Here is a 25,138-nt window from a genome sequence, read left to right as displayed (position 1 = left end):
AATTTTCAAAATAATGCATTATGTATTAAATGTGTACTAAATTGTATTAAAAATTAATATTTATAAATGCAAATAATCATTAGGAATTACTTATTTTCTTAATTATGAGTTTTAAATTAAAAGTAGAAAAGATAAGCAAAAACACGGCTGCTTACATCATTTTGGAGTCTATATGTTTATTATTTTCAAAATAATAGTATTTTAATAATACTCTCAACCACTCAGAATAAGCACTTAAAAATTTGTATTGATAGAAACATGATAGCATTCAATATACTGTTTTTATTATTTTATTGCTATGTTTTTATTTTAAAAAAAATCCTTTCTCTGAGGATGGACACTTGCAATCAATATTTTGACAACTTTCCGATTAGCTGGATTACTAAAATCTTTACTGGAGCTTAGCGCCTAATGACAACTTTCGATCGTTTCTTAACAATTTATCGTCAATGAGAATTAGTGTTGAATCAAAAACATTTTCATTTCACAACTGACTAATCTCAAAAAGAGATTTGTGCATGGTGATAAGACTCGTCTCATTCAATTCCTGAGCTTTATAAACAGAATTGGTCGCCACATTGCAGCCAGCTTTCCGAGCCTCTAGAGATCTCAAATATTACCTGGAGCACTGTGTCTGCTGATAATACAAGTATCAATCGTTTTGTTTCATTTGCAAAATATACGTGAAGAAAAGAAATCTGGTAAAATACAGATATGCAATATGCACCAAATTTACACAAAAATACGTAATATTCACATAAAAGCATATTTGACAACTATTTAAACTACACCAATTACCGTGATGCCAGTAGAGCTTATTACCAAAATTAAACATCATTGGTGTCAATAAGAGTAAGGCGACTTTTTGCGAAATGTGAAATGTAGGATTCCTTCACAAATATTTCAATTCTTTCACTTTATGTGCACAAAGACAGCCTCAAAGACATGTATAAACAAACTAATTATGCCTCGAAGTTGCCATATGGACAAAGCAAAAATGTGATCTCCGTTACAATAAAATATATAAACAAATATCTAAGTTAAGTAAAATACATAGACAAGAAAGAATTATATTTCACCAATTTAAATATGTTTTACGGCGCAGTATTTAGTTAACTTCAAGTTAAATGACATTATAACTAATGTGAAGAAAATTTTGCTTATAAACGGCCATTTTGCTTATAAACGCACCATTTTGCTTATAAACGACAAGCTGGCGCTGACGTCATAAGTTGCACGTGTGGGTATCCGTGATCTTCTTTCTAAGTGAAAGTACACAATTAGTAGCTATTACCAAAATTAATTATCTTCAGCATCAATAATAATATTAATGTGTTTTTTTACGTTTCTCTTCAAAGGATTAGTTCCAATTCTCCTTTAATTTTGCTTTTCAGCTCAGAACTTTTTTTTTTATTTTCACTTAAGTTGATTTTAAATTATTTAGTTTTATAAAAACTTGTTTTAAAAGCACTACTATAAACGAAATAAACACGTGGTTGAGATAGAAATATTAATCTAGGGATCTTGACCGCATATTTCTATCACGATCATGTTGACCATTCAGATGACCTAGCATAAGGAATAAAAAATGATTAAGTAATACAGAACGCGCAATAAATTAACTTTTATCATCAAAGCTATAAGCTTGCTAACAGCGCTGTTCTTAACTTTAAAATATTTGAAAAAACTAAATCGTTTATAGCGTATTTTATAAAAAAATGGCTTCCGCTAATCAAAGGAGAAAATTTCATTTTGTTTTTTAAATTTCTCCGAATTTAAAATATAGTGGAAAAATCGAAAATCGGGCTTCGTCATTTTTTTACATTATACCCATTTATCTTCTTGTTAAACATTGTGTTTTTAAAACATACGGTTCAGTCGCAATCCAGTAAACAGACGCATGCGCACAAATTCTTTATTTTATTACTAGTGAGCTAAGTCCCCTATTCACTGACGCTCATCTCCCCGAATAATTGTGTGACGTAACTATCACTAAGATTATTAAACATCATCCTACATCACTAGTATATAAACATCACTATATAAGACATGTTAACTTAATTCAATCTTGAGGTACCTTTTCATAGAGGAAGGGCGGCATTGTCTAATGATCTTTCCCCACATTGGTGACCCGGACGTGAAATTATCAAGCCTACTTCGATGGATGGTCCACATTGAATAGTTGACTTGCTATGTGGGACTGCGTTATTCTCATCCTCACGCTGTTGCTTCTCAGTCTCATTTACGCACAACGTGTTTCTGCACACACTCGACTGCTAATAGTAACACAGGAGTGACCACACACACAACAATGAACTTAATATAGCTTTCACCATGTGTGCTCAAAATCCGGTGAACTTAATATAGCTCGCTCGGTCTTTCACAAATACGGCAACTAATGGTATCCGTTCATCGATTTCTATCCCTGATAAAATTCTGGTGGGGGAGAATTGTGGCGTAACTACCACTAAGATTATTAAACATCAATTTACTAGTATATAAGACATGCTAACTTGATTCAATCTTGAGGTACCTTTTGATTGATGAAGGTTGGCAATGTCTAATGGTGAAGGGATTTAATCTCAGATTATGGCAACCTTCATCTATCAAAAGGTACCTCAAGATAGAATCAAGTTAACAAGTCTTATATACCAGTGAATTGGTATTTAATATTTATAGTGGTAGTTACGCCACATTACTCCCCTTCCAGAATTTTATCTGTGATAGAATTCGATGAACGAATACCACTAGTGGATTCATATTGTTTATTTATTTATTCCAATTTTGCTCATTATATTTTTTCTTCATCTTTTTATTTTTGTTTTTATATCATTTCTCTCATTACTATTTTTTTTTCTTCCTTTATAGCATTTGGCTCATTATTTTTTTTTTCCTTCATTTTTTTTATGTTTATTGACCGGGAGACTTTATTTTACTTCCCCGGATTTTTTCTTCAGGCAGTTTATTTTTAAGCAAATCAACTCCTTAATGTGGATCATAAATCAGTTTTGGCAATCTCTTATCACGTCCTGGTCACCAATGAGGGGATTTAGTCTTAGACTATGTCAACCTTCATTTATCAAAAGGTACCTCAAGATAGAATCAAGTTAACGTGTCTTATATACTAGTGAATTGGTATTTAATATTTATAGTGGTAGTTACGCCACAATGGTCTTTCCCCACAATTACTTCGCTGCTGTTTCTTGACATATAATAGTTGAAATTATGCACACAAAAATATATGTACTAAAAGGACACTTGTGATTCCACTTCACAAGTCCAAATATTTCCCTTGTGATACTATTAAGATCTATTAGTGAACATAAATCATTTTTCTAAGGTATCATTTTTAAATAACATTTAAAATTAAAAGTATATTGTTATGACAAATTTAGTGAGTTCTCAACTGTATATTAATATTTTTGATTACCTGTGGCCAAACTACCACTATCAATATTGAATACTGATTCAATAGTATATAAGACATGTTAACTTGGTTCTATATTGAGGTACCTTTTGATAGATGATGGTTGACACAGTCGATAATTAAAATTTCCCTTCAATGGGGACCTGCAGACGTGTTATGAACTTGTCATTATTGATGGATGGTCTACATTAAACAGTTGATTTGCTTAATATAAACTGCTCAAAGAAGAAAAAAAAGATTCGATGAAGTAAATAAAATCTCCCGGTCAGTAAACAATATTGAAGAAAAAAAAATAAGCGAAATGCAATAAACAAAAATACGAAAAAATAATGAGCAAAATGCTATGAAAAATTAGGAAAAAAATATTATGAGCGAAAATGATATAAGTACATAAACAGCCTGAATCAACTAGTGGTAATCGTTCACGAATTCTATCACAGATAAAATTCTGGAAGGGGAGTAATGTGGCATAACTACCACTATAAATATTAAATACCACTAGTATAAAAGACATGTTAACTTGATACATCATGTTAACATCATACATCATACGTCAAGTTAACATGTCTTATATACTAGTGAACTAATTCACTAGTATATAAGACATATTAACTTGATTCTATCTTGAGGTACCTTTTGATAGATGAAGGTTGATATCGTCGATAATTAAATCCGCTCGTACTAAATGGACTGGTGTATTTAAATACAATTTTCGCATTCATCACTTTGGGCATGAAGTTGAAAGTTAAGATCTAAATCATTTAACGAACCTCTTTAACCGTATTTTATGATAGTATATTAATGTAAATTGCACCAGAAAATTATAAATGTAAAACGGTTGATAAGATCAGACACTAGTCTGAATAACTTTATCTGAAAATATGATATAGAATTACATCATTCTACTACTAATAATAATAAAAACAATCCTCTGAAACTCTTAATTTGGAAATCAAACTAAATCAAAAACGTAACAGGTAATTTTAACCTTTAAATTAAGGGAGAAAAAAATATTTTTTGGAAAACTATAACTTTATGACTTACCTGTACGTCAATTTTATGCTGATGACAGCCAAACCAATATGAAAACTAATGTGAAAAAACTGAATCTTACCATGTGATTTCGCAGCCAATAAAAATGTATTGACAACAATTGAAAACTGTGACACCCTCGTTAGATTTTTATACATATATAAGATATGTATGATTAATAAAATATATTTCTTATTTTCACAGACTCGTAAAAAAATCGCATTTAAAAAATTCAGATCGCAATCGAACACAAAAGAAATTTAAAAATTCACACTTTCAAAATGCACACGGTTCAGTGTTATTCAGCAGCTTAGTTGAATGATAACAATCCAAATCGCTCGTAATTATTTACTAGCGTTAAAATTCCGATATCCACCGAGGCGAAATCCAATCATTAAACTTCATTCCTGATCAAATAGAGAGAAATCCAAGAGAGTTTCTATCAAATTTTTAAACTGAGCTAGTTTCAATAAAAGTAGGCTTATTTCATTGATTTTGTTACATCATAATTGGTAACAAAATAACAGTACTTATTCTCTAAATCCATATCGAATAACTGTCAGTTGCATTAATTCCATACCAGTTTCCTGTCAGTTGCATTAATTCCCTATCAATTTCCAGTCAATTGCATTGATTCCATTCCATAAAAAAGATTTATAGAAAAGCAATACCTTTGAATTTTATTAATTTTATGCTGGTGACAACCAAATAAAAATAGAAAGGAATGAGATAAACTGGATCCTACCACTTGATCTTCTGGCTAATAAATATTCACGGACAACAATGGAAAACTGCGACACCATCCTTAGATTTGTACATATAGTAAGATATGTATAGGTATCTATATATATATTTCTCTTACACGGCGACAAAAAAAGCCTCATTACAACTCCCCGAATGGCAACGCTAAAAAATCGACCAATGATTGCTGCTAAAAATGCCACATGCCAAATCTAGAAGAGGTGGCTCATCATATAGCGCTTTTAAAAACGGAAACTGAAATAACCAGAGAAAGCATTCTCTCTTCCGAAATTCACCCTATCAGCTGCGACAATCTCATACTATTAAGCTAGGCAGAAGTGAGTAGTCTTCGTCGATAGATCTCTATTTTAGTATTTTGTCGAAAGCGCTTTTTTCACGAATTTATATATTACGAATTTATTTGACGATTTTTTATTTATATCACGAATTTATTTGTTTTATTATTGTTAAGTTTACTAAAAATATGTAATTTTTCTTTTTAAGTTGTTATATGAATTTGAATTATTGTTTTGAATTCTTTGAATTTTGTGCATTTGCAACGTACCTAAGTTAGTAGCGAGCGAAGCGAGCTTGGTTTGCGAAGCAAACCATATAAGATTGCGTAGCAATGTTCGGGGGCTGGCGAGCGTTGGCGAGCAGGGGACGCAGCCCACTTGTTAAAATATATTTCTTAATTTCACGGACTCGTAAAACAATTGCATTTAAAAAATTCAGATCGCAATAGAACACAAAGGAAATTTCAAAATTCACACTTTCGAAATGAGACGGCTCAGTGTTATTCAGCAGCTTGTTTGAATGATAACAATCCAAATCGCACGTAATTATTTACTAGTGTTAAATTCCGATATCCAACGAGGCAAAATCCAATCACAAAACTTCATTCCTGATCAAATAGAGAGAAATCCAAGAGAAATAATTGAAAAGCGGAAGAGTATAAAGAAAATCCTATAGAAGGCATAAAAACCAGTTTAAGCGAAGCGATAAAATTCACGAGATTTTCTTTTCTTATTATTATAGGCTGCGGATAATGAAAAGGATTTGAAGCTTTTATAGAGTTGAAAAGGAACTACAGAATTAATGCAGTTTCGAAGACAATCAAAGCATTTCCTGAAAAAGGAAATGGAATCCGAGATGAGACTAAACTTTCAGATAAAGATTCGAACAATTGGATTTTTTATTAAAGTTTAACGGAAATTCAATGTGGTTGTTTAGTTTAGAGTAAAATAATATAAATTCTCAAAATCATTTTCTCAAAAATGGCTTTACTTTCTCCGGCTTACATTTAGTAAAAGAGTTTTAATTAAAATATTAATAATAAATGTTACTATTAATATAATATAACATTAAATAATATGTATATATATATATATATATATATATATATATATATATATATATATATATATATATATATATATATATATATATATATATATATATATATATATATATATATATATATATATATATATATATATATATATATATATATATATATATATATATATATAAATAAATACAAAAAAACACGAAGAAAGTTAAGAAAAACAATAAGTTTCATAACAAATCAAATTTCAGAATAACAAATCACTTCAGCAGTGCAGTAAGAACGACACTTCAAAACCCTCTTGTTACACTCAATTTGCGCTTTTGTTTTCATATTTTGTAATCTGGCAATCTTTCTGCGAAAGCATTTTTAAATCATTCTTGAAAAATTTTTCGTCCATGTAAGTTGATCTGATTTTGCTACTCGCTTTATAGCCCCTTTTTAATGTTTTTTCTTTTTATTTCATTTTATTTTCTGTTTTTACATGTTATTTTTACTTATTTTTACTTTTTGTGATCTATTTTATTTATTGTTATTTTTATTAAAAAAATTTTTGACTGCTCCTCACACTATTGTATTAATATATTTTGCTTTGGCTTTATTGATACAATATCAGAAAGCACTCTGTTTTGCGGATATAATCGTGTGGGCTGAAGAAAAGATTATACCTTTTTTTCCGGTTTTTTAAATAAAATTTCATTCATTCTTTTTATATATATATATATAAACTGTTGTTTGTTATTTTTTACTTATTATTCCCCCCCCCCTTTTTTTTCATATGTCTATAATTTTTCTTTGTTTTATTCCTCATTTTGAACTTATATATATATATATATATATATATATATATATATATATATATATATATATATATATATATATATATATATATATATATATATATATATATATATATATATATATATATATATATATATATATATATATATATATATATATATATATATATATATATATATATATATATATATAAGTTCAAAATGAAGATAAAATACAGTTCAAAATAAGATAAAACAAAGAAAAATTATAGACATATGAAAAAAAGGGGATGGGAATAATAAGTAAAAAAATAACAAACAACAGTTTTAAAAAAAAAAGGATAAAATTTTATTTAAAAAAACCGGGAAAAAAAGATATAATATTTTCATCAGCCCACACGATTATATCCGCAAAGCAGAGTGCTTTCGGATATTGTATCCATAAAGCCAAAGCAAAATATATTAATACAATAGTGTGAGGAGCACTCAAAAAACTTTTTTACAAAAATTACAACAAATAAAATAGAACACAAAAAATAAATATTAGAGTAAAAATAACATGTAAAAACAGAAAATAAAATAAAAGAGAAAGAAAAAACAGTATAAAAAATGAACTATAAAGCGAGTAGCGAAATCAGATATACTTACATGAACGGGAAATTTTGCAAGAATGATTTAAAAATGTTTACGCAGAAAGATTGCCAGATTACAAAATATGAAAACAAAAGCGCAAATTGAGTGTAACTAGAGGGTTTTAAACTTATTTTTTTTTCTTAACTTTCTTCGTGTTTTCTTGTATTTATATATATATATATATATATATATATATATATATATATATATATATATATATATATATATATATTATTTAATGTTTTCTATTTTATCACGCGACAAATAGAAAGTTTCTGTCCCGGACTCCTACTTATGATGATTTGTATGATTTATTAGAAGCCGGACAGATTTTAAATTATTTCTAAAATTCAATACATGTAGAAATTTTACAATATCAGGAATATCTGATGAAAATAGTTAAAATTGAAATTAAAATACTTCAGCTCTGGCAAAGTCGTGGGTCACTTTAGAAACATAAATGTAACAAATATCTAGTGAAGTTAATCTCGAAAGTATTAACAAAAATCATCAAAATCAGTTAATTTGTTAAATAAAATATAAGGGCGTTATAATAAATCACCTTTTACTTTTGTTTACTCACATCTACTTTCTAAAAAGTTCTTTATTACTTATAAATGAAGATGTCACACTTTTTAATCACCAGATATCATAATAATTCGTCAGATTTTGACCTCATTTCTGCTTTATCCTATCTCGCTCTGTCTTCAGAATTTGTGAAAATAAAACAAAAAATAATTTTCATTTAAGCAATTGAATACGATTAACTGTTTTTTATACTTTTGAAATAACTCCCTGTGTTTTTTTGCATCAACAAACAAATTTTAATTTTAATAAAATTTTAAACTAAATTTGTACTGATAGAAGTTGGTTATGTGTCATTAATTTTGTTACATAATAATTGGTAGCAAAATAACAGTACCTGTTCTCTAAATCCATATCAATTTCCCGTCAATTGCATTAATTCCATATCAATTTCCTGTGAGTTGCGTTGAATTCCATGTCAATTTCCTGTCAGTTTCATTAATTCCATATCAATTTCCTTTTATCATCCGAACTTATTTTGTTATTTAACAGCAGTCTCTAAATCATTTGCTAAAAAAGAACTTTCAGATTAATTCTAAAAACTTCTTAATAAAATCTTTTCAAATAATTTTTTAAACTAAAGTTATCTTAAATTGAGCCTTAACATGGTTTGCTAAAATATTCATTTTTATTCATATAAAGAAGATGTCATACGTTTTTAATCACCAGATTTTTTAAATAACGATGTCATACATTTTTCATCACCCGTTTTTATAAAAAAAATACTCTTCAATTGATATATTTTTATTAAAATTACTTTTTTTCTTTCTAATAAGGTCGCTACTTTGTTATTATTGAGTTATTGAAAGAAAATTCTGAGAAAATAATATTTTTTTTGCTTAGATTTTTTTTTAGCTAAGATTAATCTCAACAAGAATAATTTTTTTAAAAAAATTTAGTTTTCTATCACGCAGTTTATTTCTTTAATTGTTATAAAAATAAAAGCAATGCACAAAGCATTAAAAATAATTTCAATAATTTTAAAAAAAAATTTTAAGAAGATTCTTTTTATCTTTTTTCTTTTATTGTTGATTATTTTTTGCGGTTTTAAAATAAAAAGAATACCTTTATTTACCTCAATATACTTTAACTAAAAGAATACCTTAATTATATATAGTGTCCTACTTATGGGGGCCTTATTTATACCTAAATAGACCCACTTAAATAAAATCTCCTTCATTTTGTGCTAAACCTTGACGCAAAGAGAACCGACGTGAATCATGCATGGATATTAAGAAAGTCGGTATCCAAACACATATTTAGAAAGTGGAATTCATTCTCTGTTCCATATGGACAGTTAAAAATCTGGGAGGGGGGGTTGTCCCATCGAAGCAAAGATTATAGCTCTTCAGGTTACAGCCCAAAATATTCGCTGCGTTTATATAAGCCTTGAAATATGCAATATTGTTTATCTTTTAACAATATTTAAAGGGTAATATCATCAATATTATGCCAAAAATTTCAATGATGATGGACCTCAATTCTGCCCCAGGCTAAAACTGTCCATTTTGGTACATACAACTCTACTGAGCTTTCTTGGAGATTGAAGCTAAGGGGAACGACGGGTCATTAATGACAAGCACCCTCTTACAAAAAATGCACTTCTGTGTAAATTTTTCAATGTGAATTGCGGCATTATCATGCTGGAAAATCTGGTTTGGGACACCAATTCTCTCTACAAATGGCAATAAATTGGTTTCTAGCATTTTTTTCTTACGCGGCATGAGGAAAGGATAGGTTAAGTTGACAATTTAAGTTGTAGGCTTCCCACACATTTACTGAGCCTCAAATTACCTGTTTAACGAAGAAGAAATCTCTTTTTTTTTCATTCCATGAAAATTGTACACAAAACTGTCTGGATCATCCAAATTCTTCACTTTTTCTATTTTTTTATTTTTTGAGGATAATTTTCACCTTAAGATACTGCTCAGTTATTTTATACTGCAAATTTCTGCCATAATTGTATAAAATGAAACAGTAGATGGGGAAAATATAGTCAGAGTGCATTCTTTTTTGCGGATATAATCGTGTGGGCTGATGAAAAGATTATATCTTTTATTTTCCGGTTTTTTTTTTTTTTAAAAATTTCATCCTTTTTTTTATTATTTTTTATTTTTAAATCAGTTGTTTGTTGTTGTTTTTTTTCATTATTATTTCCCCCCTTCTTCATTTGTCTATAATTTTCCTTTGTTTTATCCTCATTTTGAACTTATATATATACACGACCACTATTTACGACCACTTTTGGGGGGCACGGAATTTTTTCCATAGACTGCATGTTGAAGAAAACTGTTAGAAGAGACTATCAAATCCTCTCCTAGAGCAGCAGGACAAACCTCCGCACCAAATGTGGGAAAATTCAAATAAGGAAATACGAAAAAACTATCGAAACAAAAAGTATTAGCGAAGCAAATAATTTTGTGATGGCTTTTAATTAGATAGCTCTTTTTCACTATCTCAGAAAAGGATCGACAACCTCATGTTGCAGTCAGGATGTACTAAAGTCCTTGTTATAAATGATTTATTTCAAGAGTTGAAAGTTGAAATGGGAAAGAAAAATTATTTTTAAAGAAACTAAGTATCTCAAGTAAACAAACCTCTTCTTATTTTTTATTAAGGTAAACGAACTTTTATGACATAAAATTAAATGCAAATTTAGACAAAAAATACACAATTGTTTATTTATTTAAATTAGTTCTGTCATTAATTATTGATAAATTTGTTTTGACACATAATTATGCGAGTAAGAGTCATTTTTAATGACGCTAAATTTTGTTCATCAATCCCATTTTCATGACGCCAATGCAAGTGGCATTTCACCAAGAAAATGACACTAAGTAAAATTAAAATAGCTTGCGAAAAATCATGTGCACTCGATAACATTTTGGAGGTTAACACAAAGGAACGATCAACCTCCATTAACGATCATTTTATGGTGACAGAGATTGGTCGCTCCCGAGAGGTTTCACTGTATATATACATCGAGAGATATTCAAAGTATTGCATAATATGAGTTCCGAAACCACGTGATGTACGAAAAGCCTAAAAAGTATTCTGTTACCTAGTCCAAATGATGATTGTAGTAGTAGTAGTAGTTCATTTACGTCACACTAGAGCTGCACAATGGGCTATTGGCGACGGTCTGGGAAACATCCCTGAGGATGATCCGAAGACATGCCATCACAATTTTGATCTTCCGCGAAGGGGATGGCACCCCCGCTTCGGTAGCCCAACGACCAGCTCGAGCACTTCACGGTAGCACAGTTTAACGAGGACCAATACCGCACACCCTCGGTCCCTACGCAGACTGATCCAAGTGGGTCACCCACCCGCACACTGACCTCAGTCAGTGATGCTTGACTTCGGTGATCTGCTGAGAACCGTGTCTTAACGATCAGTCCACTGCGGGACTAAATGATGATTGTGTTCACCCTTGCTGATCTGGCACACATCTCAATGATAAAACAGTACCATCCATACATTAATAGCGTGTATAATGCTCCTCGTGTTAGAGCAACACTATCTGTATTTAAGTGATTTAAAAATTCATTCGCTTTAAAAATATATAAATAGGAAATAACAGTCGAGTTGTTTGAAGCGCTCAAAAACAGCCGCCCATTTTTAAGACTTGCCAGACCTGAATGAGAAGAGACAAAAGTGATTTGAAATATAGAACGAAAGATTTCCAGCAAAACATAAGAAAATGGAAATGAAAAATAGAACTAGAAACTCCACAGAAGCTGAAAGAAGGGGAAAAAAATAGATGAAAAACAAAACGAGAAAAATCACAGTCACAAATGGAAGTAAAATGAATTTCCACGCGGTTTCGAGAGTTCAGAAAAACTAATATCGTTAACAAGAGTATTAGCATTCATAAGAAAACAGGATTCCAGGGCATCAAGATGAGCTGATGTGACAGAGGTGACTTTGTATGACTTTCATGGGTGATGTGCCTTACCGCCTTAGAGAGAGCTTATTGGGATTATTTGCTTAATGCTTATCTTTTCTTACGTAAGGAAATAAGCAGGAAAACTAATATTTGGTTTAATTTAAAAAATATGGCAATACTTTTTGATGAAATGTATTTGTTAAACCTTTGATCAGAGTTATTCTTTTTTATTTATCCTTTTTGTTTAAATGAAAGCATGCAATTCAAATAATTTATTTCAAGCCTTTTTCTTGGTCCCTTTTACTTAGAATTATCCATGTTTGACTGATAAGAAACTGATATCCGTTAGTAAACAGGAAAAAGAGTAGTAATACAAAAATAGCATAGAAAAATAGCCGGAGATAAATCCTGCCCGATTCCGGTTGGAAAGCTGACGGCTTATTATTGCTTGACCGATGAGGAGATGTTCTCGAACAACTGATTTTCTATTTATCGAAAAAACTCTTCTGATAAATTCTGAAAGAATATTCTTTCGAAAACGTTTTATATTATTTATGTGGAAAGTGGATAGGATAGCCTATTTGGAGAGAAATCGCCATTTTTACTTTTGATTAGAACTTATTATTTGAAAAGCGTATTTTTGCTTATGTGTTTCACAACACACGGGTTTATAAGTGTGTTTGGACATTAATTATTAACTTTTACTTTGTAAACATGATACTAGCGTTTTATTTTATTTTATAAGCAGTCGACTCAACTTTGAGTTTACCACAATAGATGATCAACTCTGTAGCTTTGTAATTTTGAACCCAATCCAGAAAACAAGGAAGCTCCTGGATCAAGCATTAGGAGAGATTTGCCTTCGTCGAGCACTTTTTGATAGAACTACCTCGCATTTGTCTCACATGGAGAATAAAACTACGAAAACCTCCCATGGTTAGTCTGATGACAAGGGAACTCTAACCCATGATCCGTCAACCATTGAGGATATTTTACGTCAGCAGTATGATCGATGGAATTCGTATGGACCAGTAATCGCCGGGATTTAAAACCGGGTCATCTAATTGGGAGGCAAAATCTCTATAGAGCGTTCCCCTATCCTCTGAGCCACCATTACTCTAACACTAACATTGTAAAATTAATAGCAATCAGCATACGAAAACAAACATATCAAAACGATTAAATGAAACCAGTAATGAAAGCTTAGAGATAACAACGCCATTTTATTTAACCGCCCATTAAGTTTAAAGCATTAAATTTCTGAGAAAAAGGATCACTCAAAACCAGAACGAAATTAAATTTCTCATAATATATTAAATGATAAGCCATTTTTTGTATTTTAGAGGTCAGTTACGACCCTAGATATGCATTATAATATATTTTTAATCACCATTCTAGATATTTTATAGAGGTATTCTGCAATGACCACTCTTCATATGTATTTTAGTACCTTAGTAAAAATTGGGGTCCAAAAAGTATGCACATTCGAAGTCATAATTTAATATTTAAGCTAAAAAGAATTCGAGCAAAATGTAACAAGTCATAACTGAGAGGGGTGAGATTGAAAAATCAAAATCCTTTCGATTGCCGAATTAAACAGAGATGAGCTCAAAAACGATTATCAAACACACTTCCAATTTTCAACCGGCAATCAAACTAGAATTGATGCTTTACACCCCGCTTCTCTCCCTAGTGATTAGATATATTTCGATGACATGTATGTTAATTTCTAGCTCAAATATTAATTCACAGCCTTTAATATACAGAATTTACTTCATTTTTCTCAAGGTTTCTAAAGATTAGGGATTGTTTTTATGGAGCATCCTGTAAAATTTTAAAATTCTTAGAAAAAATTAAGTAAAACGATTCATACAAAGAACAGAAATAAAATAATATTCAAGTACAATTTCTGAATAACTGTTACATATTAAAAAAAGCAATATTATTATTGTAAGTAAGACCTGAATTCAAATTTAGAATTGCTCTAAACAGCTAAAAGCTTTTAAATTATGATAGAAATTCCTGGCTGCAAAATTATTCCACATATTGTTCCTTTTTATCCTACATTTTATTAAAAATTCTACTGTCGCAACATTATTTTTACTAGAGTTGTAGCTGCATGGAAATTACAACTCATTAAATAAAGCTTATATACATTTTCAAATTCCTTAAAATAATATTTTAATAAAAAAATGCACGTTTCATAACCTTCTTAAATATCTTAAAGCATTTAAAAATTAATCCTCTTAATTAGAATTTACTGAGTTAAATGTTAAGAACGAAATACATTTAAACTATCTCAATGAATTTTTTGAAACATTAAATATGAAGTAGAATTAAAAATTAAAGAATTTAAAAAAAATTTTAAAGATGAAAAAGCAAACTTATTGAGTTACGACAAAGATTAAATTTCCTTTGGGATGCAATTAGTTTTTTTATGATAGCAACATACTTTAAAATTTTAAGCGACTTTCTTCTGTTACAGTTATTTTGCTATAAAACAGATTTAAAGTATTTTTATACGCAAGTAATTGTGAAATAAATCTATAGTTTCGTTTAAGATTTGAGGCTTAACCCCAAAAAATAAAAATCATTTTAGTTTAATCCTCTCAAAATTAAACAAAAAACGTTTAATGGTTATTGCCTTGAATGTTCTGGTATTTCTCAAACATGAAGATATATTATTTATTGTTGAAAATTTAGTTTATTAAATTTGTTACGTATGAAAGACCATAAAGCATTTTAAAACTCTCCTTTTTATGATTTCTACATTATACTATATTATATTATATTATATTATATTATATTATATTATATTATATTATATTATATTATATTATATTATATTATATTATATTATATTATATTATATTATATTATATTATATTATATTATATTATATTATATTATATTATATTATATTATATTATATTATATTATATTATATTATATTATATTATATTATATTATATTATATTATATTATATTATATCATATTATGTTATATTATATTATATATTGATTCCAATGAGGAGGGAAATAAAATCATTAAAACTAGGTTGAAAAGAGCTGAAAGATGCCCGGAAAAAAATATTCTTTTAAATTTATCACGCTGAATGGAAATGACATTTTTGGTATTAAAAAAAGTAAATAAAAAAATGAATAGAATAAAAATAAAAATAGAAAAAAAAGATTCTGGTTACTAAAACCAAACTTTACTGTATTTAAACCATTCATTTATTATTTTTTAATTTAAAACTTCATTCGCTTTAAAAATGTACAAAATTAAAATATCATTCGACGTGTTTCAAGCGCTCAAAAATAGGTGCTCATTTTCAAGACTTGCCAGAAGTGATTAATTCGTCAGTCTTCAAATTTCTTTTTAAATTTCTTCTCATTCACGTCTGGCAAGTCTTGAAAATTTTTATATTTTTCAGTTTATGTAGTTCTAAATCAAGTAATATCTTACCCCTTCAGTTTCTTAAGATCATTTATCTAACATTCATTTGATATTCTTTCCGTTCATTTGGTAATGGTTTACTAGAAATTCTGGTTTTTCAAAACTTTAGATCTTATTACCAAATATTTAGAAAAATACAAACCTCTAAACTAAATTTAGTCGAATAAATGATTTTTATGCCGTCTTCTAAAGTATCATGATAAAATTACCAAATTTCACCACATTTTTCAAATTTTATCATAATTTAATCCACATTATAAAATTTTTATCACACATTATAAAACCATGTTTCATAGTTAACTTTACAAAAATAATTGCCAGGGCCTCTTCGGTAGAAACTACCAAGCTCCTTGGCGTCTCCTTAAAGCCAAAAATACGGTATATTTTATCATATTCTGGATAATAACCCTAAGCAACAAGTGTGACAGGTTAGTTTGACAGCTAAAAAGCGTAAAGCTTTGAACTGGCCGTGTCAATCACCTGACCTGATTCCAAAATAGCACTTTTGATAATACATCGGAAAAGTCGGGATACGGAAGAATTTTTTAAAGACGGAACTCCTTTAGGATCTTTAGTCGGCTTTAGAAAGCCTCCACTTTAAAAAGCCTCGTTAATTCTTTTCACAGACGGTGCGTCACAGTCATCAAAGCAAAAGAATATACAACAAAGTGTAAAAAATGAGCTATATCTTCTTACCATAAAAGGATTAATTTCAATAAGATTCTAGAAAAGCTTTTGTTTTCCAATGCCCACCCGATTGACAATCGGCAGTCAGTAGGACAGATTTGCTACAACTCTTTTAGAGACACTATATTAAGTGGGCCAATGCTGCTCCCACAGTAGAAATAGATAGTACAAACAGCAATAGATAGTTCACAGTAGAAATAGATAGTTGAAAGAACATCCTTACCTGGTCCGGGATTCGAACCCAGAACCTTCCTAATGCTAGATCAGTTCCCTGACCACCAGCAAGACTGAATCAGCAAGTCTAGCAAAATTAAATCATCAAAAAAAAATTTTAATTTTTCAAATTCTCACTTAGAAATTTTTGAACTGAATTGCCATACTGGGAAACAATTACTTCAAACCATCTTCGTCTTAAATACAATGAAATCGTAAGCTGCTATGGACGATATCTCCTCTGTCACTTGGAGATAGCAGGATATAGAAAAATATAAAGATAATTCCCTTAGATTTTATTGAACCGCAAAATGCTATAAAAATCAGAACTGCGATTAATCATTTCAGGCTATTTTTATTATTTTAAAGGCAGTAAAAAAATTTAGCTTTTAAGAAAAATGTTTTTAAAGAAAAATTGCATAAGGTTATGCAATATATCAATAAAAAAACTTGCGTTATAGAATAGTACATGAAACATATTTAGTTTATAGAACATGTTTGAAAGTATATTCTATAAACTATGCGATGAAAAAAATCCTTTTTTTTCTTTTTGTAGATAAATAAAAATTTTAAAAAATGAAAAGAAAATCCGTATATGCAATTTTATTAGACATTCTTCATAAACACATTTACTCAAATTATTTCTCATCGATAGTAAATAAATTCTAATTTAGAACATTTTTGTAGAAAAGATATTAATTAATGTAAAATCAAACAGTCCTTCTCCCTTCAAAAGACAACTTACCTAATTAAGTATTAACAACAAAGAAAATTATTGGGCATATTTCATTTAAAGATACTAACTACATTACTAATCACCGATTTCCATCGTTAAAATGACCTTTAAAAAATGTTTTTCTATTTTTTTTCTCCTTTTGAACGAATAGGAACATTTAGTTTCAGAGTAACTTTTATCACTTTATGAAAAAGAAAAAATGTTAGAAAGTCATTGCGTTTGAAATTTTTTGTAAAATTGTTATCTCTAAGCTTTACTTCTTTAAAAGAATGTTTCTATCGATAAAAAAGAAATTATAAATGAGCTTAAAGAACGATAAAATATCAATAAAACTAAAATTCGGTGTAGAGGATACGACTATTCTATCTGAAATACGGTTGCTTTAAAGTGTATTTATTATCAATTTCTTACAAATTCCAATATTAATTTCTTTTTTTAATGGAAAATATATTCTATTTAACTCCCACAGTGTTTTTCAAATTTATCGTATTAAGATACTGGAGGTTTAAATTAATCCTGCTGGATTTTTAAATTAATCTTACTTAAAACTGAAAATAAAGTTGGACGACAAAACGTATAAAGCACAAAAATAGACTAACAATTATTTTGTTTCTGTAATCAAAAACCTTTCGCAACGTTGAAAAGCTAAATGATTTGAAGAATGTTTATTTTTTGGACTCTATCTATGTTTTGTTCACGCTTTCTATTTTTTTATCTGTAGCACAAAAAATAATCTTTCTTAATATCAAAAATCTGATTGATATTTGGAAAATATAGGAATTTCTTAGCATCATTTAATACTAAATTCAATAAAAACAACAAGTAAAAGGAATGTTGTTTTTAAGCAAAGCAAGCAATTAGAATAAACTACTTTTATTTCATTTTTTAATTTAATAACTTGTTGTTGTTATTTTCTTCGAAAAGAACAATTATTTTTTAAAAAAAATAAGCAATGGAGAAATTAAATAGATAAAAAGTATTTTGCTACCGAAATGAGTTTTTAGCATGTTTTGTGTTTCTAACTTTATACAGTCGAACTCGTTTATAACGAGCTCGGATTTAACGAGAACTCGGATTTACCGAGGGAAACGAGAATATTTGGTTGGATCAATGTTAAGTCTATGGAACAGAAGTCGCTTTTAACGAGAAAGACCCGGTTTTAGCGAGCAATATTTTTCTGTCTTGCAATCTTTTTTCTCATCTTTCTAGTTTTTCTGTCTTATCTTTATTTCAAAATTATAAGAAATGCGCGAGAAATAAAAAAAAAACGCGAACTGAAAATTAATTGCCCTTATCGCTCTAATCTAAAGCATGGGAAAAGTCATCGGTCATGACGTCTGGTCATGACCGATAAAAGTATTTATTTAAATTTAGTAAGTAAGAATTAATTTAGTAAGCAAGAAAAGTATTTAATTAAATTAATTAATGTAAATAAAGTAAGTAAGTATTGATTAAATTTTAAGTAAACTCAATCATTTGACATCCAAAGCCCCCCCCCCCTCTTCTGATTGCACGCCTGCCTTAAGGACCCGTTTATTACGAGCACTCGGATTTAACGAGTACAATGTTACGGTCCCTTTGTGCTCGTTATAAACGAGTTCGACTGTAGTACGAAACTATGCTTTTTATCTGTAAATTTTATATTTTTATTTATAAATATACCATAGATACAAAAAAAAAAATTCTGATGATATTACCGCATTGTATGGTAATAATGACATTTCTCCCCTTTTTAGTCAAAAAAGGAAGTAAATAATTTTTTTGTGAAAAAATTTTGTTAATAAATCCTAAAATATAATAGCATTGGATTAGAGTAATATTTTAATGAAGAAACGGATGAACAATATTCCTAATTCCACGTAATTCCAGTCAAAGGATACAAGATAAGATGAGATTAACATACTATATGTATACGTTACTGTGAAAATACCTTTACTTTTAATATTTACCATAGAGTTGCTGTTCTATAATGTTGCTGAATAGTACTTCATTTCTAATACTGGTTTACAAAATTTCGATTAAGATGCATGATGTTGCACCACGCCAGTTTAAGCTGATGAGGACTCAATAAGAGTACTAATTAATGCAAAACAGCAAATAGTACACTGTAAGAAATTTCTCGGAAATAATGGTTAAATAACAATGAATTGAATGGTTATTTTACCATACTTAATCAAAACGGTCAAATAACCATAAATAAAATGGTAATCAAACGGTAAAGTTTATATGAAAAACTGCTTATTAACTGCTTTCACCTAATACGGTTAAACAACCAGAATTTTATCGCACCAACTAGAACCACCTAATGAAGCTACTTAGTTCTTTGCAACTGAGTACATATCATAGCCGAGCGGGCTTATCTGTCATTCTCATGATCGGCAGAACTGGAGTTCGAGTCCTTGTGTTGACACCACAATATTCCCGCCATTCCCTTCAACACATGAAGAATTTCCAATGTCCGGCGCTCAACGAAAAGCCGGGCTCCTATGTCTAGTTAAATAATAAAAAAAAATTGCGTTTTTAAGAAATGCTAGTTGTAAATGGTTAAAAAACCGTATAGTTTTGTATTCATGGTCTTATAACCATGCTTTTTGTAAATGATTTCAGAACCGTAAAAGAAAAAAATGATCTTTACCGTAAAATTTACGGTTAATCGGGTGTCCAGACAGCTACCAGTTGCCATAATTTTAGAATGAAAATTTTAACAGTGTACAATAACTCGCGAGATCACTGATACCTCTACAAAATTGTTTTGATAGTACAACTTTTACTTCAAATAGGAGGTCAAAAATCACATATATCAATTTTTTAACAGCAAGGAAAATAAATTTTATGCACTTGGAATGATTCAATTTGCCAGAAAGATAGAAAATTGCATTGTACCAGAATGGACAATATATGATTCAATAAAATATTTACTCACTGTAAAGAAACCGCCTTTCATTTTCATAACAAAAAAGATACTTTCCAAGCAACCTAATACTGTGCATTTTTTTAAAAATATATTGAATGGCTTCAATATCGGATGATTTGAAACGTTATGTGCTTTTCAGTTGAAAAAATAATATTGATTTATTTAGAAAGCTATTGTTGCTGATAATTTTATTATAACATAACAACATAATATAATAACAACATAACAACATTTTATAATAACATAAGTATCGATAATTGATTAACACAATTTTAATGTCCTCATCAAGCCATGAATAGAGTCAAACAATATGTAAAAAGCCTATCATTAGATTAATAACTAAAGATCTGAAACAATTTGTCTTTTATATTTATAAAAAAAATTTTACTATTAATGGATTCTTCTAATAATTGATAGAAGTGAACAATATGTAAAAAAACCTATCATTAGATTAATAATTAAAGATCTGAAACCATCTTTTCCTTTATATTTAATAAAAAAATTATTATTAATGGTTTCTTCTAACAATACATTAATTCGCATTTTTTTTTCGTGTATTTCTCTTTTTCTAGAACTCATGTTATCACAATTTCAAAAAAAAAAGTTTTATTTTTAGTAATTTTGTATGTAGTTAAGGACTATTTTGTAAGAGAAGTTTTTTAAAAGTTAACATTTATTATACATGGCTTCAGAATCTAAAAAATTATGCTACATTCAACTCAAGAGATGTCCTATTTGTTTAAAATTTGACTCTAAAAACCAGTTATGTGTACCTTAAACAATTTGCCACGCAACAAAAAAAGAAATTTTCGAAAGCAAACACAATTTCTCAGTCATCGCTAAAATATGCCCATGTTTCGGAAAATTAAAATCTTAGTAAATAGATAAAACTTGTTTACAATAATACAATTTAGGATAAATTTAAAGGAGCACTTTTATTGCTGAGCGTAAATTTTACAAAAGCTCGAAAAAAACCATTGAAAACTTCTTGTCACATATTTGTTTACAGCACAGATTTAGCCTCGAGTAAGTGCATGGAATAAACTGTTGAAAAGGCGGCACATTTAACAAATTGAATGCAGAACAGTGACTTTCCTTGCTTCAAAAAATTTCATGTTTGTCTAGAAACAAATTTATCATGTTCTAAGGAAAACTTTGATTGTTCCTAAAAGCCGCCAGGGATTCTTTGAATAAGCACACAAAGTCAACCATTTCTTTACAAAACCATTTTTAAAAGAATGGTAAGAGGAACGTTCAGAGCATGCTTTGAATCGTGTTTTTTTTTCTCCAAGAAATGTATATATATAGCAGTAAAATGGGGTTTTTGAGAGAATAAGAAGCTTTTATGTAGTACATGCAATACTTATTAAAATTAATTTTTATGACATTCAAAATTTGCATACAGAATTTTGATAGCGTTTAATATATATATATTTTTTTAGAATCCTTGTCGAAATTAAGAATAAATGGTAGGCATATTAACGTCCACAAGTTAATGTTAAATGAAAAAAAGCTAATATTTTCTTGTCCATTCTTGTTTTTGTCCTTACAGTGATCGCAAATTACAAGTTTATGAGCATCCTCTTCTCTGTAAAAAATTCCAAATCAATTTATAGTATAAAGTACCAGCTCATCATCCGTAAAATCCATTTTTACCGTAAAACATTATACTGTAATTTTCACAGTAATATTTATTTAATTAGAGAGATTCAGTGATTTTTACTGTAATTATTACTGTAAATATTGCAGTATATCAAATATTTCGTTCCAAAACATGTGCCGGTGAAAATGGATTTAATGGCAAACCACCCTCATTGCCAGTACTTTTTACCGTAATTTCTTACAATGCGTATTCTTTAGAATTCTTGCCAAAAATACGAATGAAAAGTAGACACATTAGAAATCATAAGTTCATATTAAAGTTTTGAAAAAATCTCATATTTTTTATCATAATAATCAGGTTTATTACAAATTACAGGTTTAAGGATAGCATTTAGTATATTTTTTAGTATCTTTGTTGAATATATAGGTATAAAGAATAGACGCACTTGGTGTTACAAATTACCATTAAATGTAAAAAGCTCATAATTTTTCATCATCACAAATTACAAGAGTAATGGCAGCCTTTAATGTATATTGTTAGAATTCTTATCGAAATTTAATATAAATGGTAGACAAATTACAGATCAAAAAATAGTATTAAATGAAAAAAAACGCAGAGTTTTTTATTTTAACATTAGCCAGTTAAACTCAAATTAAAGGGATATAATTTTAGGATCTCTGTTAAAAATAAGTAAAAGAAAAGCATCGGAGATGGCAAATTAATATTAAATGATATATAAAAACTCATAACGCTTAATCATCATAATTAATATTTGCGAATTACAGGTGTAATAGCAACGCTTAATTTATGAAAAATTAGGGGTAAGAACAGTTTATGATCATTTTTCAAAAAAAGGACATTTTGATCTCCATCTGTTGCCTTTTAGGGAATACTGAGTTTCTACAAGTCGATAACGTTAAAATTCGGTTCTCCCTGAGTGCTATTGCACAGTGAAGATGGACCTAACTGTTGAAAAATCCTTCTTATCAGCTTGCAGATTCGTTTTTTCTCAGACTTGTTTTGACTATTATTAGTTAAAATAATAAAAAATGATAAATATTTACTGAAATATATTTTTTGCTCGGAATTATCTTTGGAAAAACGGATTTTGCATTTGTGTGCAAAAAATTTTTAATTCACTTAAAAAGTTTGCGAGATATGGTGATATACGCAATGAGTAAAATTAACATCAAGGGTTCCAAACATTGAACCGCTCGCCTGGCCAAACTTTAGGGAGCACATTTCCCAGATATTTTGGAATGTCAGAAATGCGAATCCGTCAAAAAAAAGATATGCTTATTCAGTTAAAGTAAGTAACTTAATGTAACTTAAAATAAGGTAATATAATACGGTAATAAGGTAAGGTAATAATAAGGTAAAGTAACTTGAAATAACTCAAGTAAGCAAACTTAAAATATCGTCTGCACTAATTATTTATCATATTTGAGGTCATCCCCTCGAACCATGAATATTGAGTTCTAGAACGTAAAGATCCGATGATTAGATCGAAAGTTATTTAGGATGGTCCCCTTACTTTTTGTGCTCTGTACATAGTTTATTAACTGCATTTTTGGCAAAAACTCTAAAAATCTTGATGAAAGATGATTATTAAAAATCACTCACCGTAGAAGGATGGACTTAAGCTACCCAGGCTAACAAGGCCCGTACGCATCCACAGATGTCTCGTCATCACGACAACAATAACAACTACAGAACAGAAGGCCTCGAGTCAGACACGATAGGAGCATCGCACTTGGTTCTATGAAGAAAGGAGGTCTGTAAGTGCGCAAGGGCTTGGTCTAGGCCCGAGATCACGAGATGACCTGGTCAAAACCACGGGTCGCACGCAGCAGAACAGACAGACATGCATCGTCCCAGTGGACCAATTTCGGAATAGAAGGCAAAAACAAACATTTAATATGAAATATATAAAAGAAAATTTCATATAGTTCTATAGTTTAACTTCATGAATTTAAAATTAACACACCGTAAAAAAAAGTACCGGCACTCAGCAAGTCGTGATAGCTCAGTGGTTAAAGCACTGGGTTGTCATTGTGAAGAGCTAGGGTTCGATCCCCTGTGGCAGCTTGAAGCCCATCCAGCTTCAAATCGATGGGTATCGGCTTGTAGTCGGGGAAGTAAAGGCAGCCTTTACGCTGTGCTGACCACATTGGCGCGATCATGTAGTTGGTCACGAAATTGTGGATCCTTATCCGTCACGTCCCCGATGGCCCACAACGGGCTGTTGCGGGAATGCTTTTCTACTTTATTTTCCTCAGAGTGCCAGTACCCTGAGTCCCAGGTCTTTTAACCGTAATTTGATCCGGAATTTTTTGCAGTAAAATAGTTATTTTCCTTGCAAATTTCGCGATACTTAAAAAAAACAGTGCTACTTAAATTTTGTTTCTTATGCTTTAAGTTTTTAATGCATTTTCATGACACTTAGGAAAAGGTATTTATTTCCTTACAAAAATTTAAAACTTTAGTTAGTTTGAATGTTAATCTACATTTTACAATATTGTTTAGACGTTATTTAAGCATGGTTTTTGCTAATTAAATTTTTTTAAAAGGAAATTTTTAGTTAAATAAACTTTTAAATAAATGAATCATTACTAAACTTCTTAGCTAATTTAATCCAAAATTAGCGACTGAAAACCGATTCGAAACCCTTTGAGAATTTATTTCACTTAAAAATTAATATCTTTATCTATGACAGTTATTTGAAGATCAAGTTTAGTAAAGTTTACTTAAAGTAATCCCATTATAATTTCCAAAAACTAGTAAAACTATCGCAAAATAATATTAGCATCATAATTAAAAATAATAAAAGCAGCATTTTAGAAAAAAAAAATTTCTCTAAACTAATAAATATCTTTAATTTAACTCAGGTGTGCTGACAACAAATTTAAACATGGTTCATATTTTAAATAACATCCAAACGGAATTTTTTATTGCTTAAATTTAATCAAAAAAAGAGTCAACTCCCTGGTTATACTTATTTACTTGCAAGTTAATTACGAAAACTAATTAGCGTTTTCCTTTATTGTATTAATGGGTTCCATTTAAAAAAGGAATGATTGAATTAATTATC

General features: G+C 29.3%; 1 long non-coding RNA gene across 1 annotated transcript in view; it reads right to left on the bottom strand.

Moving 5' to 3' along the window:
• The window catches only part of LOC147802991 (uncharacterized), a 45,847-nt gene that overhangs the window by 2,248 nt on the left and 18,461 nt on the right, over positions 1–25,138 (bottom strand). The window contains exon 2 of the long non-coding RNA XR_015429860.1: positions 8,883–9,055. This is a non-coding gene — a long non-coding RNA (uncharacterized LOC147802991). The remainder of the gene's footprint in view (positions 1–8,882; positions 9,056–25,138) is intronic.

Source organism: Parasteatoda tepidariorum, chromosome 10 (genome assembly GCF_982258835.1).
Source record: "Parasteatoda tepidariorum strain Cologne lab strain chromosome 10, Ptep-v5.0, whole genome shotgun sequence".
NCBI lineage: Eukaryota > Metazoa > Arthropoda > Arachnida > Araneae > Theridiidae > Parasteatoda > Parasteatoda tepidariorum.
This window is presented reverse-complemented; position numbering and strand designations above follow the sequence as displayed.